We start from the raw sequence: 16,517 nt of genomic DNA, 5'->3' as shown, positions 1-16,517 counted from the left end.
TCCACTTTGATGAGAACAAACTTACTTATAATTACAAATCTAACTGAAATTCAATGAAATACAAAGGTCAGTTTTGAAAGTATATACAGTGAAGAAAAGATAATGAATTATTCATCTTTGGGCCTGTAATGCTTAGCTTAGATCATATAAAAGAGCTCAGTGTTTATTGTGTAGAAATAGAACAGTACATAAGAGATGCAAGACACAGACATCATTACTAAAAATAATTAAAAATAAACCACATGCACAAACAAAAAAACTCTTATTCTTTCAGTACAAAGGATCAGTGAGGTTCTGTCACTTTTTCACACCATAAAATCAGAGAAAGGCAGAAGATGACTTTGTATCATTTCACATCACCAAGTATCAGGGTATTTAGTTGTAAACAGAGGAGTGGAAGGCATATCCTCCCTTCATCAAGAGATATTGATTTTTGTGATATTGAAGGAGATAAAATACACAATATATAGCTTTCTTATTTTTAAATTGCTCTATACGTATGTATCAGTAATTAATATTACTCTGAAAAAATGAGAAGCACTGCTATGTTAATTGATCTGGTAAAACATTGGAATAAATCTGACCCCAATCCTCCACACCATTTATCTAACAGGAAGTTAATCTGCTATTTGGGGAGCTCCTTGGATTTTCCCACCCCACTGGTTAGTATAAAGGTCTTCATAGCACAGTTAGAGGAAGCCCCTTTGATCTTCCACCCATAGTGGTTACTGCAGTTCTATTGCTTCTATGTTAAGAATTATCATGGAAGAGCCAGGCACCCTTTTGAAAAGAGTAGTGTTAAGGTATGGAGTCCAAACTTCCAGAGCGTACCACAAAATCATTCCTTACCTCTCCTGAATGATTGAAGGAAGGCTAGTACACAAAACAGAACCAACAGTCTCCTTCCTCATGTAAGGGGAACTTTCCCTTCTTTCCCTTTCTAACATATCTGCATTGAAAACTCAGCCCCTACCTTCCTATCCCACACCCCCAAATACCCCACTTTTCACTACCCTTCAGACAACCTTCTAAGATGTTTAAGTTTTCTGAAACAAAAGACTGGAAGGTAAGTGTTTGGAATATAGAAAAGACTCAATAAATTAAAGCTTTTAAATGTTGTTATTGTTATAATTATTATTGTTATACCAAATCTCTAATATTAGTTCTAGTTTTTGAATTATGTAAGGAGACTAATTTTTCACCAGTATTAAGGTGGTGGTGGGTTTGGTTTTCATGTGACTTTACCTTTTATTTAGAAATAGTATCTTTCTATTTTTTTTGTAACTCTATGAGCAAACCACTTAACCAATTCTAAAAAGGTGAAAAAAGGTATAAGCAAAATTAGCTTCACTTAGAAAAGTGTAAGTAAAACAACTTAGAAAAAGTTGTCAGTAAATTTTAGTTCCCTTCTGCCTAGTCTCAGTTTCTATACACTTAAATCCTTGCTTACTTAGTACAATTATTGTAAAAAATCAGTGAAAGAAAATGTTCTGTGCTGTTTATAAAATGTAAAATATGATTTAATATATATTCATAAATAGCTTTTGACTTCTTAGAAAGTTGTTCAAGTTTATGTTCACCATACCGTATGACTGAACATCTAAAATGATCATGTTTGTGTGATGAACCAAGTGAATGCTTGCAGCCTATGAAGAGATCAGAGTACTGGAACGCTGTAATTCAAATCTGTTAGCTCTGTTGATCTTGTTTTTAAAAAGTTTTAAAACTATGCTACTGTGAAAGCAAAACTAGAAGCTGCCTAGTTTGTAGTCCTAAAAGCAATATCACTTATATTTCATTTTTTGATTCAATTGCTCATTAGAGGAATTGATGTTTATGACATGACTTTTTAGTGTTTATAATCTCTGAGTCTTTTTGCCTGTTGTTACAGGCAACAGCGGGAAACTAATGATGATTAAGACAAGGTTAGCTAAAGACGGGGATTAGAAGTTTAGAGATTAAATAATTTTTAAAAACAGCTTATAAATGGATATGGATATGCCTCTGTACACATGTGTACACACACACACATACGTATTCCCAAACAAAACAGCCCATATATTTAATTACATCTTCATTGATAAGTACGTTTCAAAGGTATTCATTTCTGCCTCACATAATTTTATCAATCCCATTTCATATAGTCATGTTATCCATCTTTTTAAAAATAATTTTTACTTGCTTATCCCTTGGGAATTTTAAAGCAGATTTAAATACTTTATTATACATACATTTGAAGTAAGTGCAGCCTGTTTCAAACACTTATTTAATGTTTCATGGGATGGGAATTTAGCAAAAATATCCATTTAAAATTACTTCTTCAAGCGCAGAGTAACAGTGTTCAGACGTATCCCAGCATCCACAGAGCTCACCACATGCACGGTGATGTGATCATTTAGAAGCTCGGCCGGGCAGTGTGTGTGAGGCATAAGAGCTGCTCAGCGGGCCCAGTCTTACGCAGAATCGGCACAGTCAGATCCATCAGTAAGCTCTTGTGTCTAACTCTCTGTTACAGCAGCCCTTCTAGTACCCCACATTTAAAGAGAATATCCAATAAAGTCCACATGCATATTTAAATATTTAGGATGCTATTTTGATGTTTAAAATTCCTGTTATAATATTACAAATACTCAGAGTTTATAAAAATCAGAATAGTGCTCTAAAAGCAAATACTGTTTTACCTTTTGAAACAATAGAATTGTGAAACTTTTGATGATATATGACTGGGGTAATACGGTATGTAGTACCTAGGGCCAGTGTGGTTGATTTTAAGATGCCATCGTGTTGGTACATTTATACTTAAAAAGAGAAGGTTGTTTCTATGCAAGGTAAGTAGTACGCATATAATAATGGCAATATAATACATCGAAAAGAACAGAAAAATACACGACAAATATAGCTTTGTAACAGTAGTATATATACATTTAAAATTTATTCTTTAATGTAAGTAAAATATATTTTTATGAAATTCCACATTTCAGGGATATAACATATTGTCTCTAAGCATTTAAGTCATTTGGCTAAAATTAAGGGTAGAATAAGTAGCTATCAGTAAAATTCAAAGGGAGACATGTGAGTCAGCAAACTCAGAATGCTATATTACAAAATAATTATACAATGCAATGCTGTTAATGTATTTTCCATATTTTGGATTAAATTTCCATATATTCTAACATAGGATTTCATCAACAATGTCATCTTTTACAGGACCTAGATCACACCAAACAGTATATATTTTTTATTCCTGTGAAAAACTCTAGCTAACAAGAAGTTCATCACATAGATTCCACAAAATATTCAGGTTGCTTTAATTTTCCAACACCAGTTAGTTAGTTAATGTTATGTATTTTAAAAATCTTTTATATTTGTTAGTCTTCTCAGTGTATTAATAGACTGATCAATAGGCTAAATAAGTTCTAATAATATAATAAGCAGATGTATAGAAATCTGTTAACAGGAATTTTCGATCATATTCTGAGAAAATAGGAACTCCCACTGGAAATGGAAATCCAAATTGTTCACATTTTTAGGGAAAATACCTATAGCTTCTACCCAACAATTTCACTGCTAAACACTAAGCCGCCAGTATATTTGAAAAAGTACATCAGTAAATATGTAAGAGAATATTCATTGTTTATACTATGTGTATTGAGGTAGGGGTGTGGGTTAAAACCAACAAATGTTAATTAATAGAGGACTGATTATTAAATTTTGTTACATTCATACAACAAACTACTCTGGAAATGTTAAAAATAATGAGGTTGTACAAATTGAGTGCAGGCATGGGAACTATATTATAAAAATATCAGTAGCTAAAATTATTTTTCTGGAAGGATAAGCAAGAAAATGCTTTCAATAATATATTTGGGCAGAAGTATTCAATATTAGTGAGGTTAAAAAGCTATGGGGTGACATTCATTTTTATTTCATACCTTAATGGATTGGTTGATTACTCTTACCTTTTGCATGCATTAAATCTATGCTTATTTTTAATATTCAGAGTGGTTATCAGGAATAATAGGTCATTTAAATATTAATTTGTATTATTATTTATTTTTAAAATGAATAAGTACTATTAAACATTTAAAAATCAGATGCCAGCCAGAGCACACTTTTATTTTATTAAAAAAAATCACTGTAAAACTAGTTTGCTTCTTATGGAATCTCTTATTCAGCTCTAGAAGTTTGAAAACTTGAATCTCCTATTTCTTCATCTATTGATATTCAAAAAGTTTACAGAAACGATTCACTTGTTTAATATTTTAGTACTATCTTATAGGGAAAAATGATTATAAGTATTGAAAAAGTCACTATCGGAGGAGGAGAGAAGATGGCGGAAGAGTAAGACGCGGAGATCACCTTCCTTCCCACAGATACAGTAGAAATACATCTACACATGGAACTGCTCCTACAGAACACCCACTGAACGCTGGCAGAAAATATCCGACCTCCAAAAAGGCAAGAAACTCCCCCTGTACTTGGGTAGGGCAAAAGAAAAAAGAAATAACAGAGGCAAAAGAATAGGGATGGCACCTGCACCAGTGGGAGGGAGCCGTGAAGGAGGAAAGGTTTCCACGCACTAGGAAGCCCCTTCGCGGGCGGAGACTGCGTGTGGCAGAGGGGGGAAGCTTCGGAGCCACAGAGGAGAGCGCAGCCACAGGGGTGCGGAGGGCAAAGCGGAGAGGTTCCCGCACGGAGGATCAGTGCTGACCAGCACTCAGCAGCCCGAGAGGCTTGTCTGCTCACCCGCCGGGGCGGGCGGGGCTGGGAGCTGAGGCTCGGGCTTCGGTCAGATCGCAGGGAGAGGACTGGGGCTGGTGGCGTGAACACAGACTGAAGGGGGCTAGTGTGCCACGGCTAGCCGGGAGGGAGTCCGGGAAAAGGTCTGCAGCTGCCGAAGAGGCAAGAGACTTTTTCTTACCTCTTTGTTTCCTGGTGCGGGAGGAGAGGGGATTCAGAGAGCCGCCTAAACGAACTCCAGAGACAGGCGCGAGCCGCGGCGATCAGCGCGGGCCCCAGAGACGGGCGTGAGATGCTGGGGCTGCTGCTGCCGCCTCCAAAAAGCCTGTGTGTGAGCACAGGTCACTCTCCACACCACACCTCCCGGGAGCCTGTGCAGCCCGCCACTGCCAGGGTCCCGTGATCCAGGGACAACTTCCCCGGGAGAACGCACTGCCCGCCTCAGGCTGGTGCAATGTCACGCTGGCCTCTGCCGCCGCAGGCTCGCCCCGCCTCCTCCGTACTGCTCCCTCCCCCCGGCCTGAGTGAGTCAGAGCCCCCGAAGCAGCTGCTCCTTTAACCCCGTCCTGTCTGGGCGGGGAATAGACGCCCTCAGGCGACCTACACGCAGAGGCGGGTAGAAATCCAAAGCTGAACCCCAGGAGCTGTGCGAACAGAGAAGAGAAGGGGAAATCTCTCCCAGCAGCCTCAGAAGCAGCGGATTAAAACTCCACAAACAACTTGATGTGCCTGCATCTGTTGAATACCTGAATAGACAACGAATCATCCCAAATTCAGGAGGTGGACTTTGGGAGCAGGATATATTAATTTTTCCCCTTTTCCTTTTTTTTGTGAGTGTATATGTATATGCTTCTGGGTGAGATTTTGTCTGTATAGCTTTGCTTTATAATAGCTTTATTTTACTTCACTATATTATAGCCTCTTTCTTTCTTTCTTTCTATTTTTTCTCCCTTTTACTCTGAGCCGTGTGGACGAAAGGCTCTTGGTGCTCCAGCCAGGCATCAGGGCCGTGCCTCTGAGGTGGGAGAGCCAACTTCAGGACACTGGTCCACGAGAGACCTCCCAGCCCCATGTAATACCAAACAGCAAAAATCTCTCAGAGATCTCCATCTCAACATCAAGACCCAGCTTCACTCAACGACCAGCAAGCTACAGTGCTGGACACCCTATGCCAAACAACTAGCAAGACAGGAACACAGCCCCATCCATTAGCAGAGAGGCTGCCTAAAATCATAATAAGGCCACAGACACCCTAAAATACACCACCAGACGTGGACGTGCCCACCAGAAAGACAAGATCCAACCTCATCCACCAGAACTCAGGCACTAGTTCCCTCCACCAGGAAGCCTACACAACTCACTGAACCAACCTTAGCCACTGGGGACAGATACCAAAAACAACGGGAACTACGAACCTGCAGCCTGTGAAAAGGAGACCCCAAACACAGTAAGATAAGCAAAATGAGATGACAGAAAAACACACAGCAGATGAAGGAGCAGGGTCAAAACACACCAGACTTAACAAATGAAGAGGAAATAGGTAGTCTACCTGAAAAAGAATTCAGAATAATGATAGTAAGGATGATCCAAAATCTTGGAAATAGAATAGACAAAATGCAAGAAACATTTAACAAGGACATAGAAGAACTAAAGAGGAACCAAGCAATGATGAAAAACACAATAAATGAAATTAAAAATACTCTAGATGGGATCAATAGCAGAATAACTGAGGCAGAAGAAAGGATAAGTGACCTGGAAGATAAAATGGTGGAAATAACTACTACAGAGCAGGATAAAGAAAAAAGAATGAAAAGAACTGAGGACAGTCTCAGAGACCTCTGGGACAACGTTAAACGCACCAACATTCGAATTATAGGGGTCCCAGAAGAAGAAGAGAAAAAGAAAGGGACTGAGAAAATATTTGAAGAGATTATAGTTGAAAACTTCCCTAATATGGGAAAGGAAATAGTTAATCAAGTCCTGGAAGCACAGAGAGTCCCATACAGGATAAACCCAAGGAGAAACACGCCAAGACACATATTAATCAAACTGTCAAAAATTAAATATAAGGAAAACATATTAAAGGCAGCAAGGGAAAAACGACAAATAACACACAAGGGAATCCCCATAAGGTTAACATCTGATCTTTCAGCAGAAACTCTGCAAGCCAGAAGGGAGTGGCAGGATATACTTAAAGTGATGAAGGAGAAAAACCTACAACCAAGATTACTCTACCCAGCAAGGATCTCATTCAGATTCGATGGAGAAATTAAAACCTTTACAGACAAGCAAAAGCTGAGAGAGTTCAGCACCACCAAACCAGCTTTACAACAAATGCTAAAGGAACTTCTCTAGGCAAGAAACACAAGAGAAGGAAAACACCTACAATAACAAACCCAAAACATTTAAGAAAATGGGAATAGGAACATACATATCGATAATTACCTTGAATGTAAATGGATTAAACGCTCCCACCAAAAGACACAGGCTGGCTGAATGGATACAAAAACAAGACCCATATATATGCTGTCTACAAGAGACCCACTTCAGACCTAGAGACACATACAGACTGAAAGTGAGGGGATGGAAAAAGATATTCCATGCAAATGGAAATCAAAAGAAAGCTGGAGTAGCAATTCTCATATCAGACAAAATAGACTTTAAAATAAAGACTATTACAAGAGACAAAGAAGGACACTATATAATGATCAAGGGATCGATCCAAGAGGAAGGTATAACAATTGTAAATATTTATGCACCCAACATAGGAGCACCTCAATACATAAGTCAAATACTAACAGCCATAAAAGGGGAAATCGACAGCAACACAATCATTGTAGGGGACTTTAACACCCCACTTTCACCAATGGACAGATCATCCAAAATGAAAATAAATAAGGAAACACAAGCTTTAAATGATACATTAAACAAGATGGACTTAATTGATATTTATAGGACATTCCACCCAAAAACAACAGAATACACATTTTTCTCAAGTGCTCATGGAACATTCTCCAGGATAGATCATATCTTGGGTCACAAATCAAGCCTTGGTAAATTTAAGAAAATTGAAATCGTATCAAGTATCTTTTCCGACCACAACGCTATGAGACTAGATATCAATTACAGGAAAAGATCTGTAAAAAATACAAACACATGGAGGCTACACAATACACTACTTAATAACGAAGTGATCACTGAAGAAATCAAAGGGGAAATCAAAAAATACCTAGAAACAAATGACAATGGAGATACGACGACCAAAACCTATGGGACGCAGCAAAAGCAGTGCTAAGAGGGAAGTTTATAGCAATACAAGCCTACCTCAAGAAACAGGAAACATCTCGAATAAACAACCTAACCTTGCAGCTAAAGCAATTAGAGAAAGAAGAACAAAAAAACCCCAAAGCCAGCAGAAGGAAAGAAATTATAAAGATCAGGTCAGAAATAAATGAAAAAGAAATGAAGGAAACAATAGCAAAAATCAATGAAACTAAAAGCTGGTTCTTTGAGAAGATAAACAAAATTGATAAACCATTAGCCAGACTCATCAAGAGAAAAAGGGAGAAGACTCAGATCAATAGAATTAGAAATGAAAAAGGAGAAGTAACCACTGACACTGCAGAAATACAAAAGATCATGAGAGATTACTACAAGCAACTCTATGCCAATAAAATGGACAACCTGGAAGAAATGGACAGATTCTTAGAAATGCACAAACTGCTGAGACTGAACCAGGAAGAAATAGAAAATATGAACAGACCAATCACAAGCACTGAAATTGAAACTGTGATTAAAAACCTTCCAACAAACAAAAGCCCAGGACCAGATGGCTTCACAGGCGAATTCTATCAAACATTTAGAGAAGAGCTAACACCTATCCTTCTCAAACTCTTCCAAAATATTGCAGAGGGAGGAACACTCCCAAACTCATTCTACGAGGCCACCATCACCCTGATACCAAAACCAGACAAAGATGTCACAAAGAAAGAAAACTACAGGCCAATATCACTGATGAACATAGATGCAAAAATCCTCAACAAAATACTAGCAAACAGAATCCAACAGCACATTAAAAGGATCATACACCATGATCAAGTGGGGTTTATCCCTGGAATGCAAGGATTCTTCAATATACGCAAATCAATCAATGTGATACACCATATTAACAAATTGAAGGAGAAAAACCATATGATCATCTCAGTAGATGCAGAGAAAGCTTTCGACAAAATTCAACACCCATTTATGATAAAAGCCCTGCAGAAAGTAGGCATAGAGGGAACTTTCCTCAACATAATAAAGGCCATATATGACAAACCCACAGCCAACATTGTCCTCAATGGTGAAAAACTGAAACCATTTCCACTAAGATCAGGAACAAGACAAGGTTGCCCACTCTCACCACTATTATTCAACATAGTTTTGGAAGTGTTAGCCACAGCAAGCAGAGAAGAAAAAGAAATAAAAGGAATCCAAATCGGAAAAGAAGAAGTAAAGCTGTCACTATTTGCAGATGACATGATACTATACATAGAGAATCCTAAAGATGCTACCAGAAAACTCCTAGAGCTAATCAATGAATTTGGTAAAGTAGCAGGATACAAAATTAATGCACAGAAATCTCTTGCATTTCTATACACTAATGACGAAAAATCTGAAAGTGAAATTAAGAAAACACTCCCGTTTACCATTGCAACAAAAAGAATAAAATATCTAGGAATAAACCTACCTAAGGAGACAAAAGACCTGTATACAGAAAATTATAAGACACTGATGAAAGAAATTAAAGATGATACAAATAGATGGAGAGATATACCATGTTCCTGGATTGGAAGAATCAACATTGTGAAAATGACTCTACTACCCAAAGCAATCTACAGATTCAATGCAATCCCTATCAAACTACCACTGGCATTTTTCACAGAACTAGAACAAAAAATTTCACAATTTGTATGGAAACACAAAAGACCCCGAATAGCCAAAGCAATCTTGAGAATGAAAAATGGAGCTGGGGGAATCAGGCTCCCTGACTTCAGACTATATTACAAAGCTATAGTAATCAAGACAGTTTGGTACTGGCACAAAAACAGAAATATAGATCAATGGAACAGGATAGAAAGCCCAGAGATAAACCCACACACATATGGTCACCTTATCTTTGATAAAGGAGGCAAGCATATACAGTGGAGAAAAGACAGCCTCTTCAATAAGTGGTGTTGGGAAAATTGGACAGATACATGTAAAAGTATGAAATTAGAACACTCCCTGACACCATGCACAAAAATAAACTCAAAATGGATTAAAGACCTAAGTGTAAGGCCAGACACTATCAAACTCTTAGAGGAAAACATAGGCAGAACACTCTATGACATACATCACAGCAAGATTCTTTTTGACCCAGCTCCCAGAGAAATGGAAATAAGAACACAAATAAACAAATGGGACCTAATGAAACTTAAAAGCTTTTGCACAGCAAAGGAAACCATAAACAAGACCAAAAGACAACCATCAGAATGGGAGAAAATATTTGCAAATGAAGCAACTGACAAAGGATTAATCTCCAAGATTTACAAGCAGCTCATGCAGCTCAATAACAAAAAAACGAACAACCCAATCCAAAAATGGGCCGAAGACCTAAATAGACATTTCTCCAAAGAAGATATAGAGATTGCCAACAGACACATGAAAGAATGCTCAACATCATTAATCATTAGAGAAATGCAAATCAAAACTACAATGAGATATCATCTCACACCGGTCAGAATGGCCATCATCAAAAAATCTAGAAACAATAAATGCTGGAGAGGGTGTGGAGGAAAGGGAACACTCTTGCACTGTTGGTGGGAATGTCAATTGATACAGCCACTATGGAGAACAGTATGGAGGTTCCTTAAAAAACTACAACTAGAACTACCATACGACCCAGCAATCCCACTACTGGGCATATACCCTGAGAAAACCATAGTTCAAAAAGAGTCATGTACCAAAATGTTCATTGCAGGTCTATTTACAATAGCCAGGACATGGAAGCAACCTAAATGTCCATCGACAGATGAATGGATAAAGAAGATGTGGCACATATATACAATGGAATATTACTCAGCCATAAAAAGAAATGAAATGGAGGTATTTGTAATGAGGTGGATGGAGTTAGAGTCTGTCATACAGAGTGAAGTAAGTCAGAAAGAGAAAAACAAATACAGTATGCTAACACATATATACGGAATCTAAGGAAAAAAAAAAAAAAAGGCCATGAAGAACCTAGTGGCAAGATGGGAATAAAGACACAGACCTACTAGAGAATGGACTTGGGGATATGGGGAGGGGGAGGGGTGAGATGTGACAGGGTAAGAGAGTGTCATGGACATATATACACTACCAAATGTAAAATAGATAGCTAGTGGGAAGCAGCCACATAGCACAGGGAGATCAGCTCGGTGCTTTGTGACCACCTAGAGGGGTGGGATGGGGAGGGTGGGAGGGAGGGAGATGCAAGAGGGAAGAGATATGGGAACATATTGTATGTGTATAACTGATTCACTTTGTTATAAAGCAGAAGCTAACACACCATTGTAAGGCAATTATACTTCAATAAAGATGTTTAAAAAAATAAAATAAAATAAAGTAAAATAAAATAAAAGAAAAGAAAAGAAAAGAAAAAGTCACTATCATGTAGAAATATAATGATTTTACAGATTAGAACAATAAAAATAACCATTTTCACCCAAAGTGTTGATTATCATTTCAATTCATGAATTTCACCATCGTACTAATTAAGTACTTTTTAACATTTAAAAAAAGAAATTGAGGCTACTTTTGCAACTGGTGACACATATTAACATAATTTTGTGAAACTGAACTTTTTGTACAATTGTATTTTTATTACTTTCAGTAATTTCTAAAGTTGTCTGTAGCAGCCTATTAAAGTTTTCCTGTTCCAATTTTGCATCAGTAACAACTAATAAAGATTATTTCTTGGTTTCGATATATATATTCTCATTAAATAAAGAAGTATTAAACTATTTACATACTTCATTAAATAAAACTGAATTAGCTATAAATACTTATGCAAACTTCTAACAGTTGCTCCAAAAGCAAACAAGAGGGAGGTATGTCCTCGTATCATGACACTTGTTTCTCTACAAATTTAGGAGAAATGGAAATATCTTATTTTCTACTCTGAATTCCTTTCAGTGCAGAAGAGGGAGAATGCAAGGTCTCTGCAATGCCCACCCAATCTACAGTGCTTGGGCCCATGTTTGGGAGATGCGAGAGGGGAACACAAATATTCGTGTTGATGGGAGGGATTTACATAGGAAACAATCCTGGCTCTGCTGGATGTCAGCTCTGCTGTCCTGATGGATGTTTAGATAACCCTCCCCCACACCAATCCTCTTCCCTGTCAGGGGTCTGAGGCATCCCTGGGCAGGGCTAGCATTTGAGCCTCTTTCTTAGCTTGAACTTATTATCTTGGGCTCAGGACCTTAGGATGGAGCAATAAATATCTGGGGCAAACACAGCCCTTCCTTTAGGGATCTCCTTTTGGAATCTAAGGAGAAGAACAGTGTAATTGAGGGTGGGGTCTGACACTCCTATCTATAACACTACAAGAAGTGGGAGCAAAGAGGTGTGTCAAATCTCCAAGAGGGCACCTGGGTTCCTGTTACTGGAGGAGTGGGAAGGGCGTTGACTTCTCCAAAAGGCACCTGCACACAGGCTCTACCCTTCCTCCCTTGTCTGAATCTGCCCTATCAATGAGCATGGATGGACCGTTCACATTGGAGAAGTGAGGTATAGACTACCTTTGTAGAGAAGAGAGAGGTGGCTAGAGTTTCTGCCACTTCCCCAGTTCTCTTGAGGTCCTCCTGAGTCCAGGAGAAACAGCAACTCCTCGATCACTGAAGAGTTTTGGAGAGGAGGAGAAACAGTACAACTCACCTTTGATTGCCCTGGAGCTTCCTAGGAAGTGGTCTCAAGAAGAAATAGAGATAATCATTTTTTTAAATGTTAAATGATAAGCACCTACTAATATTACTGAAGTAGGTTTGTTTGTCCAATGTGCAGCAAGCCAAACGCTGAGATGCCGAGGTTTGTAACAGAGAAAGGGTTTATTCAGGACGCAGCCAAGAGAAGAGATGGGAGAACAAGTCTCAAATCCACCTGCCCAAAGACTAGGGGCTTGGGATATTTATGGGTGCGTATAGGGTGGTCAGAAGTGCAGGGGAAGGTGATTGAAGGCAGGCAAAAGGCCAGGGGATCGTTTCTCTTCTCAGGCTTATCTGAGTTACATGCTTCTTCATGGGACTCAGGTTCAGAAAATGGCAGTGTTAGCATGATCCGAGGGTGGAGTTTTTGGCTTGCTGATGTCAAAATGTCATCCATCCATCCATCCATCCATCCATCCATCCGTCCATCCATCCGGCATTCAGGCAGGCCCAGTCGACTGTTTCGTAGTCTTGGCCAGTTTCAGCTGGGCAAGAACTAGCTCCAAGTTCCTGAAAACAACTTAGGTAATCATTACTACAGCAACCCACACCTCAGAAGTGTTATATTTATAGGGAGGCGATTGAAGGAATCTTGTGATACACTGTCTAAGCTACATGAAGCTTGGATGGTATGCAGTTTGCAAGAACAATTAAATCAAGCTTGACCTTGGTCAGTGAAGGTAGGTTACAAAAATATATGCACCCCAGTGTTCATAGCAGCATTATTTACAATAACCAAGATATGGAAGCAACCTAAATGTCCATCAACAGATGAATGTTATGTGGTACATATAAGTAAAATGGAATACTACTCAGCTATAAAAAGAATAAAATTTTGCCATTTGCAGCAACATGGATGGACTTGAAAGGTCTTACGCTTAATAAAATAAGTCAGAGGAGAAAGACAAATACTGTATGATATCACTTATATGTGGAATCTAAAAAATACAACAAACTAGTGAACATAACAAAAAAGAAGAAGACTTACAGATATAGAGAACAACTAGTGGTTACTAGAGGGGAGAGGTAAGGGGGGAAGAAGCCATATACAGGTAGGGGATTAAGAGGTACAAACTATTATTGTACAACACAAGGAATCTAGCCAATATTTTATAATAAATATAAATGGAGTATAACCTTCGAAAATTGTGAATCACTATGTTGTACATCTGTAACTTGTATAATATTGTACATCAACTATACTTCAATAAATAAAATCATTTATAAACTTTAAAAGTGCAGACAATTAAAAAATATGTAGACCATATGTTTCATCTATTCATAGGAAACTTTTCTAAGGAAAAAAGGGGGATGAAAGAATATATGTGTGAGATACTATTTATCATAAAAATCTAATTAAAAAATTGGAAAATTTATGTATGGCTAATTTAAATTAAAAATAAAGTATGTATTTAATAAATATATTATGATAAATTACAGACAGGGATTATGTTCAAACAATAAATCCTTTAGAGATGAGTATATATGTATATGGTGATAATATTCTATTCTAACCTTTATTTGTTTTCAATTAATATATTTTGGGTGTCCTAAAGGGAATAAGTAATCAGTTCATGATCCATACCTTTTTTAATACTCTGCTGTTCAATTTCATTCTACTCTCCTGTAGATAAGCAGGTTTTTTTCTTTAATACTTTAGTATTTAGAGCAGTTTTAGGTTCACAGCAAAATTGAGGAAGGTACAGAAGTTTCCCATATGCCCACGTACCCACACATGTACAGCCTCTTTGTTATGAATATTCTCCATCAGAGTGGTACATGTAAATTTGGGAAAGTACCAAGGAGTGCAGTTACTGGACTGTAGGTAAGAGTGTTTAGTTTTATAAGCAACGACCAAACTGTCTTCTAAAGTAGCCGTGCCCTTTTGCATTCCCACCAGCAATGGTTGTTCCACATCCTCGCCAGCCTTCGGTGTTGTCAGTATTCCGGATTTTGGTCATTTTCATAGGATTATGGTGGTATCTCGTTGTTTTCATTTGCATTTCCCTGATGACAGATGATGTAGAACATCTTTTCATATGCTTGTTGCTATCTGTATATCTTTTTCGGTGAGGTGTCTCTTAAAGTCTTTGGCCCACTTTTAAATGCAGTTGGCTGATTTCTTATGGTTGAGATTTCTTTTTATGTTTTGGATAGCAGTCCTTTATCACATATGTCTTTTGCAAATCTTTTCTTGTAGTTTGTGGCTGCTTTCATATTAATGTATAAGCAATTACTAGTCCATATTGAAAACAAGGTAGAATTTGTCATGTCTAGTACATTAAAAGCAGCAAACACAACATGCTGGTTATAATATTCTCTAAGATAACTACAAATTATTTATATTTAATTATGAATAACGGCTAAACTTTCATTTGATTGGTGAAAGATATTCTTTAGGTGGATGGGATTTGAAATATGGTAGACATAAATATTCAGAATTACAGGACACACACACACACACACACACACACACACACTTATGTCTCTCATTTGGATCATCTTCTTAGAGCTAATGGAATTACGTGATTTTATAACATTCTGGTTTATATTCTAAATATATTTATAAACTAATATATAAGATGAAATGAATGCTTATAAGGAAAGATCAAATCTTATGGAAAAATGCATTAAATTTATGAACTAATTTTGTTTCATCTTTGGAAATTTGGTTAGCATACTGAAGGAAATACTAGTATCAGTCATCGATCTTGTGTCATAGTGGTTAAAAAATTCATTAACTTGAAATGTTATTCTTGTTTAAGATAATTTTTTAATGCTCTCATGAAGAACAGGATGTCATTTCTCTTGTGATATTTTGGTGACAGCAGTATTCTATAGGCATAAACTAAATTTTTGTTAAAAGATGTTCAGGAGTTTAAAAACCAATTATTTTCATTTCTGATTTTAGTGAGTGGTTTTGGACTCAGAGCACAAAATGATAGATCATGCATCTTAATAACCTTTCTTTGGAAATTTTTTAGATACACAAAACCCCTAAGCAATCCTCCTATGCATTTTGAATTTCATAAAATACAGAAGAATACTTTCAAATCCAATTACTACATATCTAATACAAATTTGATGGGGATGGAGAGGAGTAATTCTTGAAAAGTATTCTGTCACAATTTGATGAAAAAGGATATCATTCAAATGGAGAAGATGATGAGATAACACTAGTGCCCTAAAAGTAACCAAAGCTCCAGAAGATGGTCAAGCTGGAAAGGAAGAAAATAAGGTTGTGCCATTTTTTTTTATATCAGTACCAAGTTTAACGTTGTCAAACTTAGTATTCATTAATAAGTCATTACATATGGAAACAATAAGTAGATTAGATTCGCCTCATGTCACAAATGTTCCCAATATAAATAATTATTGAAAAATCATAGCTAATTGCAAATTAAATAAATTACTTGTAATCAAAGCTTTTCAAGGGCAAAATTAGAAAAATTCTTCCTATTTTTTTAATCTCAAGTTTTTTGGGGGGAGGGGTTAATTGAAGTGTAGTTAATTTAGAATGTTCTGTTAGTTTCAAGTGTACAGCAAAGTGATTCGGTTGTGTGTGTGCATGTGTGTGTGTGTGTATATATATATGTATACATATTCTTTTTCAGATTCTTTTCCATTATAGGTTATTACAAGAATTTGAGTATAGTTCCCTGTGCTATACAGTAGGTCCTTATTAGTTACCTATTTTATATATAGTCGTGTGTGTATGTTAATCCCAAACTCCTCATCTTGGGTAATTTAGCAGTTTGGGAAATTGTGCTATTTTTTAATTAAACAATTTAC

Source organism: Balaenoptera physalus (assembly GCF_965194825.1).
Source record: "Balaenoptera physalus genome assembly, chromosome: 5".
NCBI classification, from domain to species: Eukaryota; Metazoa; Chordata; class Mammalia; order Artiodactyla; family Balaenopteridae; genus Balaenoptera; species Balaenoptera physalus.
The sequence above is the reverse complement of the archived record's forward strand: the minus strand, read 5'-3'. Positions refer to the sequence as shown.